At 36.1% G+C, this 8,755-nt stretch overlaps 1 non-coding gene across 1 annotated transcript; it reads left to right on the forward strand.

Moving 5' to 3' along the window:
• The first annotated feature begins 3,025 nt into the window (after positions 1-3,025).
• LOC128042038 (small nucleolar RNA R71) lies at positions 3,026-3,132 on the forward strand. Its single transcript, XR_008197246.1, has one exon. It is a non-coding gene; the product is annotated as a small nucleolar RNA R71 (small nucleolar RNA).
• Positions 3,133-8,755: the final 5,623 nt, after the last annotated feature.

Raw genomic sequence — 8,755 nt, forward strand, 5'->3', positions numbered from 1 at the left:
GCTCTTCAAATCTTTGAAAGCTCTTAAGCACTCCTTATCAAATTTGAACGTCGTGTCCTTCTCCAATAATTTGCATAAGGGTTTAGTAATTTTGGAGAAGTCCTTGATAAATCTTCGATAGAAATCGGTGTGGCCTCAAAAGCTCCTAACACTCTTTACAGATGTTGGAGGTGGGAGTTTCTTAATAACATCCACCTTTGCTTTATCTACCTCAATTCCATGTCTCGTTATCTGATGCCCTAGAACTATACCTTCTCGTACCATGAAATGACACTTTTCCCAGTTGAGTACGAGGTTTGTTTCTTCGCATCGCCTTAGCACATTGGGTAGATTAGCTAGGCAATCATCATATGCATCTCTGAATACAAAAAAAATCATCCATAAAGACTTCTAAGTGTTTCTCAACCATGTCAGTAAAAATAGACATCATACATCTTTGAAATGTAATAGGTGCATTACATAAAGCATGCGTCTAAATGCAAATGTACCGTACGGGCAAGTGAATGTTTTCTTGTGTTGATTTTTCGCTGCTACTGTAATCTGATTATACCCTGAGTATCCATCGAGAAAATAGTAATAGTCTCGCCTCGCGAGTCTATCCAGCATCTAGTCCAAAAACGACAAAGGAAAGTAATCTTTCCTAGTCGCCTTGTTCAACTTCCGATAATCGATGCAAATTCTTCATCCTGTAATCGTTCTAGTCGGTATCAACATATTATTCTTATTTTCAATGACCGTAATACCTCCTTTCTTTGGCACGTATTGGACTGGACTTACCCACAAACTGTCTGAGATGGGTGACATTATACCTGCATCTAATCACTTGATAATTTCTTTCTTTACCACGTCCTTCATGATGGGGTTCAGTGATCGCTGTCCATAAATCATCCCTTTTTCGCCATCTTCCAGGATGATCTTATGCATGCATACAGACGAACTAATGCCACGAATATTGACTATGGTCCATTTGATAGCCTTCTTGAATTGTTTCAATACTAGGATGAGTTTCTGTTCTTGCCCAACGGTTAATTCCACTGAAACAATCACAGACAAAGTAGAAACGTTACCTAAATAAACATATTTTAAATGTGAGGAAAGTACCTTCAGTTCTAATTTAGGTGGCTCTTCGATCAACGCTTTTGGTTGGCAATAATCCCTATTTTCTAACTCCAAAGATTCAAAACGGGATTGTGAATTAAATCCCCTTTGATTAGCTTCTAGCAACGCTAAGTATTCATCCTCCTCTTCATCATTTAGAGGGTCTGATGTCAAAATTTTTTCCAGTGGGTCCTCAACATAGTTGAGTTCCATTTCTATGATTAATTTCTTTAAATCGGACACTGCAGAATAATCATCAATTGTGTTAGGAAATCGTATAGACTTAAAAACATTAAATGTTACCCGGTCGTCCTGAACACGCATAGTAAGCACACCCTTCTGCACATCAATAAGGGTCTTTCCAGTTGCTAGGAAAGGCCTTCCTAGGATGATTGGCACTTCTTTGTTTGCTTCAAAGTTTAGAATAACAAAGTCGGTAGGAAAAATAAATTTGTCTACACATACCAATACGTCCTCGATTTTTCCATCTAGATGTGCTAAGGATCGATCTACTAATTTAAGTGTAACTGTAGTATGTCTAACTTCACCTATCCTCAACTTCCTAAATATTAACATGGGCATCAAGTTGATACTTGCATCCAAATCACATAGTGCCTTACCATAATATGTTACTCAATTATTGCAAGGTATGGTAAAACATCAATGATCCTTCAACTTTGGGGGTAGTTTGTCTTGAAGATATGCACTGCATTCCTTTGTTAGCGCTACCATCTCAAATTCTCCAAGTTTTCTTTTTTTTGATAGGATATCCTTCATGAATTTGACTTATCTCGGAATTTGTTCAAGTGCTTCAACCAACGGGATGTTGATATGATGTTGCTTGAGTACGTTTAGGAACTTCTTGAATTGAACTTTCTGTTTCTACTTCTGAAGTCTTTGCGGGTAGGGTGGTGGAGGCTTCTTTACTAGAACTGGATTCGTCTTCTGTGGAAATTTTGCGTCTAACATAGTTGTTAGTTTATCAGAATTAGCTGGTTTAAAAGTTGTCTTATTGGATTTTGTAGATTTCGGTTCTGGTGAAACTGAAATTTCAACACTCGGTTGAACTTCTGAGTCTTGAGCATCGGGTGGCTCCTTTCCAACTTCGACGGTGCTGGGTTCTAATGTCTCTCCACTCCTCAATATCAATACTTTACAATGCTCCTTCCCAGGATTCCTCAGATTCTTTGTATCACTAGGTAAAACACCTTGCGGTCAGTTTTTGAGTTCAGTTGCAAGCTGGCCCATTTGGTTTTCCAGGTTTTTCAATGTAGCTATTTGGCTTGGGATTAAGGCATCATTCTTGGGTATGTATGCCTTCAACAAGTTTTCTAAGCCATTGGATGGTTTAGCTTGAGGTTGTTTCTAAACTTGTTAGGTAAAAATAGGTGGCTGGGTCGGTCTAGGTTGGGCGCATGTGTTACTGGGTCCAGCCTCTTGGTTACTCTAAGAGAAATTAGGGTGGTTTCACCACGATGGGTTGTAGGAATTGGATTGTAGTCCTTGTCTTACTCAGTTTTTGTTCTAGTTATCCATGTAATACACGAAATCTGGGTTTGGTAGACATTCTTCGAACATATGTCCTTCTCCACACTAGACACAGGCTAAATTTTTAAATTGATTCAGTGGATGTGCTACAAAACTATTAAACCTATTACTGGTAAAATTTTTAAGCATTGAGGAAATCGAGGATAAATGATATGCGAGTGAAGTGAGAGCATCTACTTTATGTATTCCAGCGACTCGTCTTCCTGACGCTGCTCAATTGGTTGGCCATTGATAATTATTGCTGGCTATCCTCTCGATGATTTCATAAGCCTCATTGTAAAACTTAGAAAGGAGAGCACCATTAGCAGAAGCATCCACTACCATCTTCGTATGAGCTTTTAGACCATTATAAAATGTCTCAAGTTGGATGCAATGAGGGATTCCGTGCTGAGGGCACTTCTGTAATAATTCTTTGTACCTTTCCCATGCCTCATACAAGGACTTATCATCCATTTGTTGGAAAGTAGTGATCTCGTTCCTCAACTTATCATTCTTGCTAGGCTGAAAATACTTCATGAGGAATCTTTCTGCTAACTCTTGCCATGTGGAAATTGAATTTGGTGGCAACGAGTTCAACTAGGCTCGAGCTCTGTTCCTTAGCGAATATGGGAACAGCTTCAATTGTAGTGCATCTTCGGGTACTCCAGCTAACTTGATGTATCGCTCTCCTCTATAAATAGTCTTAAGTACAGGTGAGGATCTTCGGTAGGCATTCCACTAAACTGGTTTACTATCTGAAGCATCTGGAACATGACTGGCTTCAGCTCAAACTGTTGTGCCTCGATTTCTGGTCTACTAATACCCAACTTAAGATCATGAAACACTGGCATGGCATACTGTCTTAGAGCTCTATCCCTATCATCAACAATAAGGATAGGATTTTGAGTAGGGTTTGCTCCGTTTCTTTAATTCTGATTTTCGAAGTTCATCTCTTCGGTCCTTCTCTGGCTTGCTTGTCTTCTTCGTTGTCTAAAAGTTCTTTCAATCTCAAGGTCTACGAGGAGTAAATCGATTATTCGATCAATACTCATAAACACCTAAAATAAACATATAAAAATTAATTAAGTTAAAATTGAACAGACAAATAAACCAAAATGCGAGATTCACAAATTTAAAAATAATGACTTTTTAAAACAATCCCTGGCAACGGCACCAAAAACTTGGAACGACGGAAATGTACAAGTGTACACATTCGCAACAAGTAATAAAGTGACAAGTAAATGTCGAGTTATCATACCCACTTTGCAAAGAATTATTTATGAATGCAATTTAAAAACACTTTGGTGAAGAAAAATATTTTGATTTGAGGAGGTGATTAAAAACTAGGATTTTAAATAAGTAAAATAAAAAATAAAATAAAAGTTCCAATGCATGATTTTAAAAGATGATTTTCATCAAGATGACATAATTGTGCTAAACTATTACATTTCTTAACTTAAAATTATTAAACTCATGTTTATGTTGTTACGAATAAATTCATCGCAACTCGGTAATTTGCTAACTTATGAACATACTTACCTACCAAAACCCATTTATCTCTTGATTATATCTCTACGTCAATTCAACCGATTAAACAAATTTTAATAAGCAAATGTGTTAATGCACATACATATACTTATGAAATTAAAATAATCTCTTGTACATATCTCTATGCCAATTCAAACAATTAATTCAATCTCATAAGCACATAAAAGATTATGTGAGGTAATAATGTATTTCTACCTTGAAATAATTTAATCACAATAATCTTGCAAGTTATGCAAGGCTAATGTATCGTTAGATACCGTTGCTAATTTAACCCTTTGCTACATTAGATGATAAACATGCACTTATTAAGAATCACATTAATTAATTACAATTTCAATCTGTTTAAATAATTAATTCATTAGTTACCTTACAATTGTAATGCAAGAATAACTTAGTCATGGTTTTACTTAATCAAAAATCTTACCGAGGCCTATAACAACACAAACACAATTTTAATAACTCAAGTAGATGAAATGCAATCAACCTAACACGAATTAAATTTAAGCCATATTAATTAAATTAAAAATATCAACATCACAAATATTCATAGACATGTTCATAACAACAATAAAATTAAAAGGATAAGGAACAAGAATCAAATCCAGTGTTTCTCCGAGGTTTGACTAGTTTGCTCCGCTCCTCCTTCTCCGCTTGTTCTTGTTGAACCGAGGCTTCCACGAACACTCGAATAATTCTCTAATTGGTGGTTGAATGACTCTTTTTCAAGGTGAAATCGACAAAGGAATAGGGGAAGAAAATGAAGAAAAATGGAAGGGAATGAAGAGAGAAAAGTGAGAGAGAAATGAAGAAATGAATGGGTTTGAGATGTGTTTGAAGGGAGCAGCCAAGGGGGTATGTATAGGTTGAGATGGATGCTAAAATTATCAAAAATTAGCAGCCATAGAGTCCCCTCATGGCCGGCCACACATGTGGCAAATTTGAATGTTTCAAATTTGCTATTTTAAGGTAGGGGCAAATCTAGAAAGGCATAAATAGTGGAGGGGTTTGAATGAAATTTGAAGGAGTCTTCAAGGGCTATTTTGCAAGCCAAATAATCAGCCAAACAAGCTGATTGGGTCAGCATGTGGGACGATTTTGGGTTGCCCAGTGCTCGGTTGGATTGGTTTTCTCGGTTCAACTTAATTGGGTCACTTTTCATAATTAATTAATAATAATTTATTTAACCCAAATTAATTTGGATTAAAATTAAAATTAATTATATTATAAATTAATAAAAATAATTTGGACAATATTAGGCTAAAAGATCAATTCGCCTTGATGCTTCAAAATTGCATCTCGATTTTGCGCTTCTAGCAGTGTCTGTCGAGCCGCTTTTCGCCCTTTGTGCATATCTGTCGAAAATAATCAAAATTAATCAAAATTTGATATAAAATTAATTAAAATTCAACATGTTAATAATTTAAGTACAAAATAATTATTTTATAATAATTATATATTTTTCGAGAAGAATTTTTCTGAAACTGCATGAATTTGAGTTAAAATGGGCATGAAAAAGTGTGTATATTTTCGTGTTTCCAGGGAGTATTCGCCAGTGACTAAGTTGAAGGTTCAAAACAATGTAATAATCAAAATAAGTTAGAGGTTGAGATGTGCAGAAATGACACAGGTAAATGATGTTTTCCTCACTAAGTTCTTAGAAACTTATACGGGTGTGTGTTTTGTTATAGGCGAATTGATTTGAGTTTGCGCTAGGAGGGACGATATCAGGGCTACGCCTAAAAAGTGCCATATTAGGTTGTTATGCATACAGAGTGTGTTGGCGATGTATTCAGTTCTCATAATCAGTCTGTGGACTCGAAAATTGCCAATAAGCAATTCAAACATCTGAACAGGAGGTGTACTCTTGAGTTGGGGGAATTAGTTATAGTCAGGAATGTTTTCCAGTACTGTTTGGAAAACCAGAGCCCAAATGCTTTTCATACCACTGAACCCTTTAACTGGTTGGATAACTTCAACATCCCTTCATCTTTAGAAGCCTGGCCATATGGTGGCACCAATCTTCTAGCTCAAATCTTAATTGAGTGAGCAGGAGAGCCCACTTATTACTTATATGATATCTGTCAATTTTTTTCTCAAATCTGGCTTATTACTCCTAGTATACACCGTCCTACTTCTTCTTCTTCAAGTGAACTAACACTTGTATTGATGGTGCAGGGTCCATTCCACAATTTCACACTTTGCCTAATCAAGCTTCTAACATGGACATCAATGCTCTTTTATGTGATGCATGTACTAAGGAGAAAATCACCGCTAACACTTCAAATAAACCATCCATGAAGAAAATACTAGAAAAGTCCTAGAATAAGGGAGGACACTCCATAATTAAATGAGAGTGAATTCCCACAAATTAAACTGTGTAGGCTTAGAAAGGGACTCTCAACTTTAAAAGTCCCTTCTTCTGAAGTCCCTGCTCTTCCTAAAGTTCATGTAATTCCTGTGGCGTTTGCCCAACCATCAGAATCTCCAACTCAAACTATTGATCCTCCACTAGCTAAAGCTCCATCAGAGACGTTACTAGTACATCAGCCAAAGGTTCATACCAGTCCTCAACTCCCATCATCCTCTTCTACAGAGGCCAACAACTTCTTTCCATGACATAACCTGTATGCATCCATATCTTCCTATATTTCCCAGCCTCTGTCTTTCAATATCAGTGCAACACAATTCCACCTCAGATGAAAGAAGCCTTCCATACTTTCCTCTCCTCCAAACTAGAACAGTCTTTTTTCTCCTTAATCGCAGAATCCTCACAACCCTTCTCTGTGGAGTACAGTCTCTATAGTAGTTTCCGTCAAGAAATCAATGCTCTTTACAATGCCAGGTTAGCCAATTTAAAGGAGACAGTTAAATTCAGTGGACAAACCATAAATAATCTACGCTGAACTGATAAGATTAACAAGGACAAGATCAATCCGCTGAATTATTGTGTCTTAGCTTGGAAATCTATGTGTGTAGAAACACGGTTGACTAATAAGTAATTGGAGGGGGAAATCAAGTCATTAGAGAAACAACTCAAGGTCTAAAAACTATGCCACGAGTCTGAATTGAATAGTCTACTCTAATCTAGTGATAAAGCCTTCAAAAGGTACCAAGAAGACAACACAAAGAATTTAACTAAGGCATTTCAAGAATTAAAGTCTAACTTGGTTCTTCATGCCCAGATGGCTTCTTGTCCAAAAGATATCTCTATTGATTCATTGAACTTTGATGTCTACAATCCTAAAGGAAAGGAATAGGAAGAATTTCAGTCTAAATGGAAACATATAGATGGTTTTTTCACCCTAGTCACGCCTGACAAAGAAAATTCTGACGGGTCTATTGAATTAGAACAGGCTCTGAAGGGTGTTGAACAAATAGATGAAGTTCTTACCAAAGAAGAGGTCCCTACAGAACCATCTACCCCACACACTGGGAGGAGAAATAGAATTTTCTTAGTTGTATATTTCATTTTGCTATTTTTGGAACCATGTAATATCTTCCATTTTTCTTAATGAATCGATCATTTATCCTTCTCTCCCGTATTACTTATTACTTTACAATGACAACTATCTTTTACATACCTGAGAGACTAAGCCAGGTTTGGCATATTATGCATATAGGGCACCTTCTAGAAGAGCTATCCAATAATTGATTGAACCAAGATCAGATGCCAAACTTGTAACACCTTAAACCCGACCTGATTCACCTGGTCCAAATCTCGAATGCTACTAAACAATATAAAACATTTAACAAAAACATATTATATTTTCTTATTTAACTTAAAAACTTTTATTAAAAGCTTCCAAAAAAACTTAAAATTTGAAACTTTAGAATAAAATATGTGATAATTAACTTATTACACCAGCATTGACACAAATCTTTACAAGTTAGAAACTTTTTTCAAGACAGACTCGAAGGACGAATTCAAGACTGCACCACAAATCCACTGCATGCATAACAACCTACTCCACCACCAACTTGGCATACTCTTAGCATTGTCCCTCCACGTGAAGCCTCTTCTTAACAAACTTGAAAAGAGACAACAACCTGTAAGTACAAGAGTACTTAGTGAACTCATTAACCATACCTTGATGGAGGCTTTGCAATCTCGTAGAAATTTCTATGGGTGAAATATTAATTTGTCTCATTTATTTCAGTGGATACCATAAAGTTTTATCATTTCTCTATACATCAATTTTCATACCCTTATATACCTAATCTTTCATATATTGCTAACTAATGAATCCTTCCAATCATTCCAAAAATCTCTTGTTCCATAAAACTTTCTTAAAAGAATATACCCTTAGAAACCACTTCCCACAATCCATAGCTTAACCCATGCTCTTCTCTCAATCAATTGTTTACTGAAATTGTCTTGGGTGGATACATACATATGGCGGATACTTACATAGAGTTTCATACTATTGGTTCGCACTCATATATACCCTGATCTAGTTCTGTACATATATCCATATTGATAATTCCAATGTAAAACATCCAGTTGAGCTTCATATCATGCTATAACAGAATCTCATGTTTCACAATAGCATTGACTTAGATTCAGAATAATTTTAGAAGAAGA

This window comes from Gossypium raimondii, chromosome 6 (genome assembly GCF_025698545.1).
Source record: "Gossypium raimondii isolate GPD5lz chromosome 6, ASM2569854v1, whole genome shotgun sequence".
Lineage (NCBI taxonomy): Eukaryota > Viridiplantae > Streptophyta > Magnoliopsida > Malvales > Malvaceae > Gossypium > Gossypium raimondii.